Source organism: Erpetoichthys calabaricus, chromosome 3 (assembly GCF_900747795.2).
Source record: "Erpetoichthys calabaricus chromosome 3, fErpCal1.3, whole genome shotgun sequence".
In the NCBI taxonomy this organism is placed as follows: Eukaryota; Metazoa; Chordata; class Cladistia; order Polypteriformes; family Polypteridae; genus Erpetoichthys; species Erpetoichthys calabaricus.
In genome coordinates, this window is record NC_041396.2 from 55813824 (window position 1) to 55830216 (window position 16393).

The window sequence follows — 16393 nt, forward strand, 5'->3', positions numbered from 1 at the left end:
ACAAAAGCAAGAGGTGGCAAATGAGCACAAGAAAAATGTGTATAGCGGCAGCTATTAACTCCCCTAGGGTTAGTCTTATTTACTGGAAAGATAGTATATTTTTTTATATAATACAAATGAAAAGTTTACAGTATGTAGCAAAACAAAACACTATACAAATAATAGAAATGAAGAGGGACTACAAAATCATGTAAATTAAACTGTTCCTGTACTGTGCATTCTTTACCACAAGTCTGAAGGTAATACTAGGGTGTTGGTGTAGAGCCACATAGTTGAGTTGGGGTTCAATGTGAGATCCCAGATGACATAACCAGGAAGCCTACAACACTGCTCCATTCCGCTTACAACCTGTCCTTGTGCCTAGAGATAAGCAAGTTTCTCCTTCAGCTCAAAATGTTGACAAGGAGGCTGAGTTTGAGGACCATTAGAATCTAAAGGTCATGGCTTCACAGCTGGCTGTTGGCAGTTTGTGCAAATCTGAGAATGAAGAAGGTTTGTGGTGCGTGAACCCATGAAAGAACAATTGGCATAGTCGGCAGCCTTTCCACCTTGAGGAGGTGGAATGTGGTGTCAGTGTGGAACCACAGAGAAGAATTGGGGGCTAGATGGGAGCTAGACAGCCCAGCTGATATCACCAAGAAGTGTTTCACTTACAGCTGTCCTTTTGCTTAGAGATAAGAGAGTGTCTCCTTTAGCTCAAAATACTGACAAGGAGGCTGATTGAGAGGTCCATAAGAGTCCAGAGGTCATCTGTTTGTGGCACGGGGCAACATTGTAGAGGGAGGCTTAATTTACCATATACTCAGGTCACAAGAATTTAATGTACTTAAAGAGTGTTCACTGATTAAACACATGCCAAACCTATATTGCCAGTGAACTAAACAGTGACAATAAGTTTGAACACACAGAACTGGGAAATGACACATAGTCAAAAGTCAGAAAAGAGTCATAGCTGAGAGTTCATCCTAACCATAATGCCAATAATTGCTGTCAAGAGGAAAATCAAGAAATAAAAATCAAGACTATACAGTAAGAGAGACATGTACGAAAGGAGTTTTTAAGTTTTGCTATCCAAATCATGGACAAATGGTTATGCATCACTTTGTGCCAAATGCAGCCTTGCCCCCAACAACACAGAACACTTAGGCAACATTGCCATTAAATGGTAATGTATGTCTCTATACTCAAATCCTGGATAAAAATTATTAATTTTATAAAATACATTTTTTAGGCAAAAGCTAATCACAAAACCAGAGGGGCATTATTGTATTGTCCAGAATTTATGACCTGGATGAAGTAACAGGTGAACCAGAAACCATTTTTCCTCCTGAAAAAATTCTTTGGTCCACATAAATGGAATTCCCAGATAATCTAGAACAGGGGTCTCCAGGTCTAGTTCTGAAGTGCTACTGTGGCTGCAGGTTTTTCTTCTAAACCCTTTCTTAAATAGTGACGAGTTTTTGCTACTAATAAACTTTTTGTCTTAAGTTTAATTGACTTGCTATTTAAAACTCAATCCCCTTATTTTTTTTTCCTTAATTAGCATCCAAACAATAATGAGATCTGCAGTGGGCTGGCGCCCTGCCCAGGGTTTGTTTCCTGCCTTGCACCCTATGTTGGCTGGGATTGGCTCCAGCAGACCCCCGTGACCCTGTAGTTAGGATATAGCGGGTTGGATAATGGATGGATGGATGGATGGATAATAATGAGATATAAAACAAGTCAACACATGACCCGCAACCTGTGTCCATCCAACAATATCTGATAATAAGGAAAGGTGAAGGCCTCAGTAATGTTAACCTGCACAGGTCCACAAAACACTTTGAATATGTTCTTAGAAATAAGAAAATCAATGGTTTTGAAAATGTCTGCTGTGGCAGAATGAGAGCTCCAACAAGCCAAAGTCTTAAAAAAATGGCTTTAATTAACAATAAGAATTGGTTTCTAATTAATAAAATGGATGGAGTGAAATGGATTGGAGTTTGAGGCCCTAACCTTTGTTGGCTAATTTCATATCTCTTTCTGTTTGGGTGTTGTTTAACTCTTTCGAGGCGAGTGTTGACTTATAATGACATACAGTTGTGTCTTCACATGAACGCATTCAGCACTACGATCAGCTGGGGACCAATCAGCTGATGCTGGTACATCACTTTTGTTTTTGATCTCCAGGTCACTTGCATCAAATCTGGAGTGTGATAAATCAGAGTCCGATTCAGCAATAATACACAAAATGTTGTCTACAAAGTATTTGCACATTCACTTTGTTCTCTCACGAGATCCACAGCTCTTGTGGCTGGCAGCTGCTCTGCTGCCAATTTCTGCTGACCACCGAAAAAATATTCAGCCCTCAAAGAGTTAAAGGAAAAATGTATAAATTCAGTGGAATGAATCTTAAAAAACAAGTCCAATAAAATGAAGGGGGGAAAAATTATCAGGAAAAACTGTCACTAATTAAGAAAAGAGTTAGAATGAAAACCTGCAGTCACAGTATCACTCCAGGACTGGAGTTGGAGATCCCTAATCTAGTGGAATGACTCAAAAATGCACAGTCTCTTGTTAGAACTATTCAGAAGATTGATGTTGGGAAATGATTTGTTCTGCTAGATTGAGGAAGATGAGTTATTAAATGGATTTTATCTTTTTGGGCATCCAGGAACACCACAAAAATTACTCATCTCTTAATTGTCCATGGGAAGTCATCTTTATGGATTTTGTGACTGATCGTCCTCCATCCCATAATTAAACAACTATTTTGGTGGTAGCAGACTGGTTTTCCAAGTCAGCTCATTTAATACCACTGAAGATGCTGCCATCAGTTTGAGAATTGTCTGATGTGTTCCTGAAGGAACAAAGTACTTTTACATGTTTTTTCCTCATTGATTGTTTCAGATTGTGGCCCTCAAGTTGTTTCTTGCATTTGGTGATGTTCAAGTAAGAAAACAGGCTGAAAGGGTATATCTAACATCTGGTTATCATCCTGAAACTAATGGCCAAATTGAAAGGTCTGTTTTGATTTAAAGAAATGTCTCAGATGCACTGCTTAAGCCTATCAATATAATTGGAAGGATTTGCTGCCAATTGCGGAGCTTGCCAGTAATGTATTTGTTTCATTCATCCTTGAAAATGCTAACATTTGAGTGTCGATATAAATTTAAAACTCTACTGCTTGATTTTCAGTTTCATCTTCAGTCCCTAAAGTGATGTTGTACCTTACTAGGCTTTGTGCACTGCAGCAGAGTAGCAAATGGCATGAGGGAATCTAGTGGTCCCAAAACAAATCCTTTTAAGAATTTACTGTTCCTGGTTATTTGCCTCTACTTCTGCCTTTTGCCAATTTCTGTCATCGTAATGTGCAGCTGAAATGAGTTTTGCCCAATTTATTTGATGACTCCCAGGATCAAGGTTCATCTATCACCACAGTTTTAATTGAATGAGCTAAAGAACATAACTTACACAAAATGCAGAGGAGGGGATGCTGGCGTACACATACTGTTGCCGCTCCTCCCTGTTAACAACACTTTTTGTAAAATTTGCCTTAATCCTGCACGTTTTTACGCTTGTTTTATTTCTTTATTGTACGTATAGTTTGTGGATGCAGCTGACTCGAATTGTATGGATTTGGATGAATTTTTATGGACTTTATGGACTCTGCCTTGACTGGGAACAACTGAATATGTGGATCATGGGACGAGACCTACGAACATTTCTTTGTACCTGGCAATCTAGGAGCCTGGGATGATCTGTCTCCTTGATTATAGTTGCTATTCTGGTCTGCTCTCGAGTCATTTTATTGTACTTTATGACTAAGTAATACCCAGAATTACTTGTTTGTGGCTGTATGTTGGAAACTCCAAATCCTGCTACCTCCTCCTGCTATGCTTTTTGCTGCTTTGCTATCGCTGCTCATCTGCGCTACCGCACCCGCCCCTCTCATCGGCTCCGCTTTGCTGTGCTGCTTCTCCACTGCTATCAGATAAGTATTGCTCAGTATCATGCTAAAATACTCTCACGACAAACTTTTTCATATTAAAAAGTTTGTCCAGAGCAAATGGTCTGATGGAATATCCTAAAAGACAACTGTATTTTGCAGCGCCCAAAATATGTACATCGCGGGTCAGGTCACCGCCGGGCTGCGAATGAAAAGATCACAGGCAGCATTTGCTCAGGAATACGCCATCCTACTCATGGCCCTGGAAATAGAAGTGTCAGTGTGAAAATAAACTCCGGCCACGGCTCTGTGCAAAAAGAAGCCTCAATAACTAATATTGCTTTGTTTAATTTGAGATATCTTAATGGCAAAGCATTGGTTCTGTCAGAATTCATCATTGACACCAAACTTGATATGCTGTGTTTGACGGAGACTTGGCAAAAACCGAATGAATTTACGTCTCTCAGGAGGCAACACCACCTGGCTACACTTTCCTCAAAGAGCCTCGTAGCTCAAGACAAGGCGGAGGACTTGCAGTAATTGTCAGAGTGGAGTTAAATATCAAAAGAATCCCATTTGATTGTCCATTGTCTTTCGAGTGTCTGGCTTTTAAACTAATAACGGAATTAGGTCCTGTCTTACTCGTTGTTCCTTATCGTCCTCCAAAATACAATGCATCCTTGTTATCTGATCTGACTGAACTATTAACCCACTTAAGTTCCTCTTCCCAGAGAGTCATTCTTCTTGGTGATTTCAACATCCATATTGACATCCCCACATTGAAACTGAGAAATGAATTCCTATCCTTACTGGACTGTTTTGACTTGACACAACATGTTGATTTTTCCACCCACTCTGGTGGCCATATATTGGATCTGATCTGCACATCTGGATTATCTGTTGCCAGCACTTAGAGCACTGATTTGGGACTCTCTGACCATAAAGCAGTGCTTTTCACTGTCTCATTACCTCTCCCTCCTCTTATTTGTAACCAACAAATTTCTTTCCAAAACCTTAAAAATATCTGTCCCTCCATCCTTTCCAGATCCATTTCTGATCTTTTACTGTCTTCACCTATTCCACCAACACTAGATAGTCTTGTTGACCACTATAACACAGCCCTTCATTCAGCATTAGATAAAACAGCTCCTTTAAAACATAAGGAGGTTTCCTTTAAACATTCAGCTCCTTGGTATAACTCAGAATTGCGATCTATGAAAACAGCTAGCCGACGCCTTGAGAGAATGTCACACAAGACTGGCCTCACCGTGCATATCCAGGCTTTCTCTGACCACCAAAGAGCTTACAGAGAAGCAGTAACTGCTGTCAAGAACACCCATTATGGCAGAATAATAGAAAGTGGCCACGATAACCCAAGGGTTTTGTTCTCTGTAGTTAATAAACTACTCGAACCCACATCTGGCCCAACTACTTCTTCTACTGAAGTCTGTGAGGAATTCCTCCACTTTTTCTGTAACAAAATTAAAGATCTAAATAATTCAACTAACATAAATCCATCATCTGTTTATATCCTTGCCTGTCTTCCCACTCCATTCATCTCCTTCTCTAAGTTCTCACCAGTCACATCTGCTTTTGTTAATGACCTGCTTTGTAAGATGAGGCCGACTACTTGTGTACTGGACCCTATCCCCAGCACACTACTTAAATCCTGCCTTCATGCCATAATCCCGACTATTACAACAATAATAAACTCATCCCTTGACACTGGCTCTGTGCCGCTCACTTTTAAAACCGCTTCTGTAACCCCCATGTTAAAAAGTCTGGTCTTGATGCTGACAATCTTAACAACTTCCAGCCTATTTCCCACTTACCTTTTCTGTCAAAAGTTCTTGAGCGTGTTGTAGCTTCGCAACTCACCAACTACTTAACTTCTAATAATCTGATGGAACCCTTTCAGTCTGGTATCAGAGCACAGCACAGCTGTGAAACTTCTCTGCTACGGGTAACCAATGATTTGCTTATGGCAGCAGACTCTGGACAAACCAGCATATTAATTCTGTTAGACCTCAGTGCAGCATTTGACACTGTCAGACATGACATTCTACTGTCCAGAATGGAGAACATGCTGGATATCTCTGGCACTGCCCTCCAGTGGTTCAAGTCCTATCTGACTGATAGGCAAGAGTTTGTTAGTCTTGGCAATAGCAGATTGTCACACAAGTAGTTCCTCAGGGCCCTGTCCTCGGTCCTCTGCTTTTCTGTATTTATATGCTTCCCCTTGGCCATATTATCCGTAGCTATGGACTGGGTTATCATTTTTATGCAGATGACACTCAACTCTATTTCAATGTTAAAAGTGCAACTTCATTAGAGTTTTCTCAGCTCACAACTTGCCTCAGTGAAATTAAAACCTGGATGGAGCAGAACTCTTTAAAATTAAATTGCAATAAAACTGAACTCCTGCAAATTGGGACTAAAGCGCAACTTAAGACAATGAGCTCCTTTTCAGTCAATCTTTGCGATGATCTCAGACCTGCCTCTACTGCAAAGAATCTTGGTGTCATTTTTGATTCCTCCCTTTCTTATTCCACCCACATAAATCACATTAAGAAACTTTCTTACTTTCACCTCCATAACATATCATGTGTTTGCTCATTCCTCTCCTTTTCTAACGCTGAGAAACTTGTCCATGCTTTTATCACATCCCGCATCGATTATTGTAACTCGCTGCTGGCAGGTGCCCCTTCTAATCTTATATCACAGCTCCAGCTTATTCAAAACTCAGCTGCAGGAGTCCTTACTCAAACCAGCAGCAGTGAGCACATCACACCCATCCTGCTTCGCCTTCACTGGCTCCCTGTGTCCTACAGAATCGAATATAAAATCCTACTAATAACCTACAAAGCCTTAAACGACCTTGCACCAAACTATATCAGTGACCTTCTCCATCACTATGTGCCTGCCCGCCCACTAAGGTCCTCTGATTCTGGGTAATCTTGTTGTGCCCCACACTAATCTACACTCCATGGGTGACAGGGCCTTCAGCTGTATAGCGCCCAGACTCTGGAATGGCCTACCGAAATTTATCAGATCAGCTGACTCCATTCATTCTTTTAAAAAACAACTCAAAACTCATCCATTCAAGAAGGCTTTTAGCTCTACCTGACTTTATTACCCCTCTTTCAGTGTACTTCTATGTCAAGATGCTCATGTAACCTGTGTGTATGTGCTAGACCATCAATTATGTTGTCTGTTAGGCTTTTTTTCTCTGAATTTACTATCTTACTCTTTTTTATTGATTTATCCGGTTTAGTACAATGCTATATAATGTATACCCTGCCATTCTTTCTTAAATTCTGTGAAGTGCCTTGAGCATGGGAAAGGTGCTATATAAATAAATGTATTACTGCTCAAATTAGCATTTTTTAAATTAGGAGAATGTTAGGATTACCTTAGAAAAAGAAAGGGAAAAGTAAATTATTTTTATGTTGTTTATTGACTAGGAGATGACAAAACAAAAGGCAAACTTATGGTCTGAGAGACAGTCAGATATTAAAAAATAACAGAAGCTCGGATATTCACATTACTGCACTGTGACCTTTTATAAAATCACACGATAATGTTATACATCGCAACCTTGGCAATCAAGTGGGCAGCAAATAGCACTACTGCCAAACACAACACAGGCTGATCATGAAAAACAAATGGCAAACAACGGGGCCCATGGTGAAAACCTGACTGAAAAATGTGGCGCAATGATGTCATCACATAAGGATAAAAACAATGACCATAAAGCTGCAACAAAACTGTATAAAAATGTGCAGAAATTAATAATCAGAAATTCCCCCACAGCAGATGCCATGTTTTAGCTTCCCTGCTAATCCAGTTGCTTAGTTACAGCTCTCCGATGATTACTATGGGCATTCAGAAAACAATTTGACTCAAGTATACAATTAAACCCCACAAACTTTATTGCTCTGATAAATGTTATATTTTATTCCCTATATTAGACTAGACTGCTCATTGGTTTACGATTTAATGTTCATTTTAATGAGAATCCAATTTTCAAATATCAATATGACTTGTCATGTTAAAAAAAATGAAAATGGAAAGCTTGGAGGTAAAATGTAAATCACTAGACTAGTTTTCAGTTAAGTTCAGAAGCTTTATGACATATAAAGATGTAACTTGCTTGGCTCACTTTCTTTCCAGGAATTATTAATGTCTTTTCTCCAGAGTGTACATTGAGCTCTTGAGGTGTAAGTTTGCTTAAAATTACAAGGATGAGTAAATACTGTTTGTGGCTAGGCTTTTAGCAATAAGACCCTCATCTTCTGGACTCATCTGTCTGCTAAAATTAGAGCAGTGCCATCCCTTTCAACGTTTAAACTCTAGGCTGAACATTCATTACTTTAACACATTGTGCTCTTGTCAGTGTAGAGCTGCTGCTAAAGCTATTTGAGTTGTTTTTTGTTGTTGCCGTTTTCTTTGGCAGTTAATAACTCTTCATTTCTTTCTTTCTTATAGTCCTGTGGTGATGCTTTGTATACCTTGGAATGAATGTATTGTTACCAATGTGTTACACATCTTCAGACCTTTGTGGAAGTTTGCTCTAATCCTCAGCATTTGTCTGCACTGTGATCCATTTCTGATGGCTGCTGACCTAAGAAATTGGAATCTGAAGGTAAAAACCATTTTCATAGTTTGTAATAGTATTTAAAAAAACAGTATTTAAAATGCACATTTCTGAACATGTATTTTATTCTTTCAACTTAATGCCAACATTATATTTGTGTATATCATTTTATGTTGTATTCTGACTGTATCACAATGCTATACGAGGAGACATGCTGACAGCTATTTAAAATAGGAAATGGAGATCCAATGTTAAGAAAAGGCGGCACGGTGGCACAGTGGGTGGCGCTGCTGCCTTGCAGTTGGGAGACCTGGGGACCTGGGTTCGCTTCCCGGGTCCTCCCTGCGTGGAGTTTGCATGTTCTCCCCGTGTCTGCGTGGGTTTCCTCCGGGCACTCCGGTTTCCTCCCACAGTCCAAAGACATGCAGGTTAGGTGGATTGGCGATTCTAAATTGGCCCTAGTGTGTGCTTGGTGTGTGGGTGTGTTTGTGTGTGTCCTGCGGTGGGTTGGCACCCTGCCCGGGATTGGTTCCTGCCTTGTGCCCTGTGTTGGCTGGGATTGGCTCCAGCAGACCCCCGTGACCCTGTGTTCAGATTCAGCGAGTTGGAAAATGGATGGATGGATGGATGTTAAGAAAAATAAAACACAATAAAGAATAAAATGATTAAAAGCAGATAGATTGCCATGTTTGAATTTCATTTACTTAAGAGTGCTCAATGAATTCAGTGATTATGTAAGCAAACCCTTAACGTACTCTTCAGAAATCACTTAATAATGGTGAAAATCTTTGAATTACTTTACCATTATTTAAAAAGTTGTCTGACCCTTGTAATTATTGGCAAACTAGCATATTGTGCAGTACAGGACATTAATGCAAGAAATGACAGAATAAAAGAAACATGGAGAATCAGTTTCCAATGCAAATGTGCCAGCAAGCAGTCAGCAGGGGCTTTAGATGGTGGTATGTTGTTTCACTAATATGTTTTATTAAAATGCAGCAAAAGTATTTATAATGGAGTTATAATTATATGCCCTGCAAGCAGGTCCTCCAACTATCAGCGAAAACATGGGGTGGATGGTAGGATTGGCACTCCAGCCACCATAAAAAACACCCACACTGTTCCAGTGTGGTGCTGAGGTGTCCCAATCCAGGTGGTTTGTTGTGTGGTGGGTGCAGCAATGCTCTATCAGCGCATGCTCCCAACCTCTCACTTTATAATTATATTCCATTTCTTTAAAAACAAAACTTGATGAGAGGCCAATTATCAAGCTGTGGGAGATAAGGATTCATAGTCAATTGTGTAAATGGGTGTAAGAAATGGATTAAGCACAGAAACAACATGTCATTTGTGAGAAAATATTTTTTCATTGTGTCAGGCATCACCTCCTCAGGGCCATTTTCAGGGATCTGAAAAGGTGTGTAATACTATACTGTGCCAGGAGGGGGTGTCATCATTAATACTTTCTCCATCTCTGTCCACAGTCCAGAAGCTTCCTGCCCAGAAGAGCAATGAAGTCACTTTCACTTTCTCCTCCAGGTCCAACTCCTTCATGTCTCGCAACTGAAGAGGAATAACACCGACAGAAATCATCATTCACTTTGGGTCAGAGGCTTTGCAGCTTTAGCTGTGTGCTTGTCCCCTAACACCTCAACTCTTCTCTTTTTTGTTGAAACAGCAACTTCAGTGAAGAATAGGCATCTACAAGGGTCACTGCTTCCATTGCTTTCTCTTACATTATAAATAATTTATACATAAAAGTATTCGCACATTAAATACATTTGCAAATGGCTGTAAATTAGGTGGATTAACAGATGCCCTAAAGTCAGTAGAAGTCATATAAAAAGATCTACAAAAAATTCACATTTGATCAGATATGGTGTGTAAGGAAAAAAAACTTTCTGTATGAATTGTAAAAATGCTTCCAACTGTTCAAGCTGTGTCTGCTTGTTTAACTTGGTCATCCTGACATTTGTATCAGCATGTCAAGAGATCAGATCATATAACATTTTAACATTTCATTTTGTTCTCTGATAATAATTTACATATGAGAAGTCTTTTTCTATGAACCAGATATTTACTCAAGACTTTTAATGTGTTTAATATTTTGGAACATAAGAAGTGAGGTGATGATTAGTGAGCAGCAGTATGGTTTCATGCCAAGAAAGAGAACAACAGATGCAATGTTTGCTCTGAGGGTGTTGAAGGAAAAGTATAGAGAAGGCCAGAAGGAGTTACATTGTGCCTCGAGAGGAATTGTGGTATTATATGAGGAAGTCGGGAGTAGCAGAGAAGTATGTAAGAGTTGTACAGGATATGTACAAGGGAAGTGTGACCGTGGTAAGATCTGCGGTAGGAGTGACGGATGCATTCAAGGTGGAGGTGGGATTACATTAGGGATCAGCTCTGAGCCCTTTCTTATTTGCAATGGTGATGGACAGGTTGACAGACGAGATTAGACAGGAGTCCCCATGGACTATGATGTTTGCTGATGACATTGTGATCTGTAGCAAGAGTAGGGAGCAGGTTGAGGAGACCCTGGATAAGTGGATATATGCTCTAGAGAGGAGAGGAATGAAGGTCAGTAGAAACAAGACAGAACAGAATACATGTGTGTGAATGAGAGGGTGGTCAATGGGATAGTGAGGATGCAGGGAGTAGAGTTGGTTAAGGTGGATGAGTTTAAATACTTGGGATCAACAGTACAGAGTAACGGGGATTGCGGAAGAGAGGTGAACAAGAGAGTGCAGGCAGGGTGGAGTAGGTGGAGAAGAGTGTCAGGAGTAATTTGTGACAGACGGTTATCAGCAAGGATGAAACGGAAGGTCTATAGTGAAACCAGCTATGTTATATGGGTTGGAGATGGTGGCACTGACCAGAAAGCAGGAAACAGAGCTGGAAGTGGCAGAGATAAAGATGCTAAGATTTTCATTGGGTGTGACGAGGATGGATAGGACTAGAAGTTAGTACATTAGAGGATCAGCTCAGGTTGGATGGTTGGGAGACAAAGTCAGAGAGGCGAGATTGCGTTGGTTTGGACATGTGCAGAGAAGAGATGCTGGGTATATTGGGAAAAGGATGTTAATGACAGAGCTGCCAGGCAAGAGGAAAAGAGAAAGGCCTAAGCGGAGGTTTATGGATGTGGTAAGAGAAGACATGCAGGTAATGGGTGTGATAGAGCAAGATGCAGAGGACAGGAAGATATGGAACAAGATGATCTGCTGTGGCAACCCCCAACGGGAGCAGCCAAAAGAAGAAGAAGAAGAATATTTTGGGACATTTAGATCATATTAAGACAAAGAGATGTTATTGGAATATACCATTTATCTATGTGCTGATTGGTGTAAATTGAAATTCTTCTTTAACTGTTATGTAAATTAATCTAATTGATAAAAGTGTCTGTTCTGTTAAGTCGGTCATGCTGCACTGAGCAGGAGTACATTGGGGCTCCTTTAGTGTTAATGTAATAAAGGACATCTATCTTTGGATTAATTTGAATTAGTGAATTATTACTATTTTTTGTAGAGAATATTTTCCCTAATGATAAGACAAAAACTTTGAATGCAATGTGTGTTTTGAGAAAGACTTGGAAGTCCTTGGTGGCGTGATAATTAATATGTCCTTAAAAATAATCTCTATTTTCACTCAACATAGGACTTTTTTGTAGCATGGTTTAAGTGGAGATAGGAATATTCCAGAGTCAATGACTTGCAACATAGTGTCGCCAGGACCAAGAAAAAATAATTAACCTTCAGTGTAATATGAAACCACAATCTAATATATGGCTTGAAGGTCAGACATTAAATTGGTGTGCTCTTTTAAATTTTAGGGACCATAAATCATGCTCCCCCCACCTGTGGTACAGTCAAGTTCCCCAGCTTTTTGTTTGACATCATTTTTTGCATTGAAGCAGAAATTTTTAAGCCCAGATGCTCTTCCTGACACCAGCCTCCTTTAGTCACCTTTTTTATGAAATACAAAAGGCATGGTGATCTTTTTCTAACCCCAGGTCAGAAAGGTACATAGAGAACTTCAAATATGTAGAAATAATTACCAAGCAATGTAGTGGAAAGGAGCACATTAAGACCATGTCACATTTCATGATTTTTCTGGTGATTTTGAGTTGCAGACTCTATATAATGTTAGTGAGCTGGGGACAGTTGAGGCCCACTCCTTTGACCACCAATTGTGTAGTGTAGCATACTCAGAAACTCAGTAGAACTAGTGTTTGAATCACCTCTTGTTTTAAGTCACAGGGGCATGCTCTATGTGTGTTTGAGAGCTGATAACCATTGAGTGCTTCCTGGGAGCACAGTTCATATAAATATAATATAATCTTATATATAAACATCTATGTGTGGAAGTGGTTGTGTGTGTGCGTGCGTGTGCGTGTGTGTGTGTGTGTGTGTGTGGGTGTGTGTGTGTATGTGTCTGTCCGGCCTGGAAGTGAGAGGTGGAGTTGGGGTAAGGGCTCCACCTCTGATGAAACAGAAAACTTGCCTAGCCACTAATAACACAAGTGAGGCCAGCAATTCAGCAAAATGAAACCTCAGAAGAAAGATAAAGTTGCTTAGCCACTAACATCAGCAGAACGGTATCCCTTTTACCTTTCCTTCTATAGCTAATGCACAAGCGATACAAGCAAATCGACAAAACGAATCCTCCTAGGAGAGAGATATCCAGAGTAGTTCCTTTCAATTACCTGACATCTCTACATTTCAATTTTTCTTCTGATGATTTCAATAGCTTCTAGGACCCCCGGCTTTTTGCAGCACAGGCTTACACAGCTAGTATAATATAATATAATATAATATAATATAATATAATATAATATAATATAATATAATATAATATAATATAATATAATATAATATAATATAATGCTTGCAAACAGGAGATATACACCTTTGTCTAATGTTTTGTGTTTTATGTACCATGGTAGAATGGAAAAAAAGAAAAAAGGGCCAAGATTGTGGCTAAACTCATCATACCTGTAAACTCTTTACACGAACGCCGATTCTATCAGACAGCACATTATTGGCTGTCAGAAAAATAGGTGAGTCACGATACTTTGCAAATGTGAAACTCTGCTAGTTGGTCATTAAGCAGTCATCTACGTTCTCATGCCTTGCAATTTCTAGTTAATAAAATCGACATATTCAGGCAAGTTGTCAAGTTTGACATGCCCTCCGACAAGTAGTCATGTAATGTGACATTGGTTTCAGAGAACTTCATATTTTGTCTTAACGACATTTTGGAAACATTATCAACACTAAATAGAAGGCAAAAAGTTATTTTGGTTTAAATGGACAGGTCTCATTAAATTTGTCATTATGATCTTAAAAAAATACCTCAACCAAAATGAGATTTTTTTATCTTTTACTTTCCCTGTGTTCTTTGTAATGACAGTGAAATAGTTTTAATTGCATGTCTTTATGAAGAGCTGAGATTGCCGAGTTTATGATATAACAGCCTTCAATAGGGACTAACAGGAGTACAGTGAACAACAGTAATCAACAATAAAACATCCATAAAAAAATCTAAAGTTACTTGTGTTGCATAACCAAATATCAGTTAACCAGCTGTTTGCTAACAATATCTACCTTTTGCTAAATTATTGCTAGTACATTAGTATAGGTACTGCAAAAATGCATCTATTACTCATTTACTTTTATGTAACTTTTTATTTTGGTCTTAACATAACACTTGTAAAACATCAATAGATGGGTTAGTCATTTCTGTGCAGTGTGGCATATTGACATGATGGTAAAATGACTTGTTAATATGAAGGATTCACAAGTTGTATACTAAATCTGTAATATTAAGAGAAATGTGTCTCAGCTGAGCCACCTCAGACCACTCCAAAGTGAAATTTTGCTAGTAGGTCATATTGCAGAGATGAATAAACACTTTACTGGTGCTTTGGAAGTGTTAGGAAGACCCAAAGAAGTGTGTGTTAAACATAATAGTAAATGAGTAATAGATGCATTTTGCAGTTTGTAAGCTAAAGTGTTACCAAAAAATTGTTAAAAGAAACAAACATCTGGAAAATCAGAGGTGTACATGAATGTGAAGTGCATTCATACTGGAGCAAACGAGAAGGAGTAGAAGAGGAGGACCATCAATCTCTTTTGCCTTTGTTTTGTTTTTTTAGTTTTGGCTTTTTCCTAGTTTTTGACTTTGACTTCACAGAGCCTGTTCCAGTCTTGTTTATTTATTTATTTATTTTTAGGACAAAGAAGACCGCAACTGTCTTTTTCAGGACAAACAGGGTCTTCTGTTCTACATAGAAAAAAAGATCTCAATGTTTCAATTCAGAAGTAAAATGAAAGTCTGTTTATACTTAAAAACCTCCAGCATAATTGTTTCTATTGGTTGTCCCAGCCATACATTTTTAGAGGGTAAAACTTTGTGAAGAATCAGCTCTTTCTATGCTTAAAAGCCATCGTTCATCTATTTTTATTCCTTTGCTTTTTTTTTGTTGCACATTAAAAAAGAACATTTTTAACATTCTAAAAGTGAATACAATAGCAGTGCTCCATCTCCAGTTCCCCACACCTGCTATGAGCTCATGTATCCTGGCAGCTGCTATTCATTAGAGAGATCCTGAATACAAATGCACAATTCTGTCGAATGGAATCTTCCAAGTAGTGGCAGAGTAGGAATCACTAAACCGAACTTTTGAAAGGTGCTCCAAAATAGTACACCTGGGCAGAAAAATGACAGTTACTTCAGTTATATACTTAAAAGAAAAAAAAATTGTTAAAAAGATGTCTACAAAAATACACAACAACACATTGTAGGTAGTCCTCAGTAATTTTTTTAAATTCTGAAACTATTAACTAAGTTTCAGAACAACCTTTGCTTTACAGTATATAAAGTCTTACTATAGTGAATTCTGGTATTTTAGATTTTCGGAGTTATTGTAGAATTGTTTAAATATATAGTATTTACTGTATGATCAAACAATATTCTTTTAATATAGAAAATATCATAAAAATTACTGCTAAGATACTGAGTGTATGTTTACTAGAATAGCCTGTGCTTTCCAATGTAACAATCAACAGCTGTTTGTTTCTAATTCTGCTTATTAAAAGGCCTGATGTAGACCTTATCTGGCTCCTTGTTAACTGACTTCTTTCATACAGCCTCTTACATTCTCCAGGTTACTGTTTCATAGTTCTCTCCTTTCCGCTTTATAATCAAGAGCAAAGCACTGCAAACCAAATTATACCTGCAGTTTCCTCAAAAGAGAAGATTACAAATTGATACTGTTTAACGCCATGAATTCACTGTCAAGAGAAGCTGGTCCATCCTGAATTTGTGTGTAACACCCATGCTGTTATGCATATAATATAAGCACTTCAATGCACAAACCAAAACTAACAAGTGTATTCATGGTAAAAGTAGGAAGATCTTCTTTTCATTAAATATACTGTAGCAGGAGTCAGGAGCTAAGTGATCGGGAATGGCTCTAAAAATACAAACGATGAGACAGTGGAACAAGGGTAACACTTTAGTTTAGTTACTGACAAAAAATGCATCCATTACTCATTACTCTTATGTAACAAGACCTTAACAAAGGGTTGTGGTATAGTGGGTCCGTGTCTCTGAATGAAAGGCCAGTTTTTTTAAATAAATAATCAGCACACTCACGGTTTAAGGAGGGGGCGTGGTAGTGTGCCTGGAGTGATTCCCGGGCGTGATTTGGGTATGGGCATTTCTGCACTGAAGCAACAGAGTATAATTGTAGACTGCAGTACCTATGATGTCAGTCATGTACTGGCCCTAACATCAGTCAGTCATGTAACACCCATCACATTAGACTATGATTAACATTAGAGCCCCATTACACTATGGTTAAGATT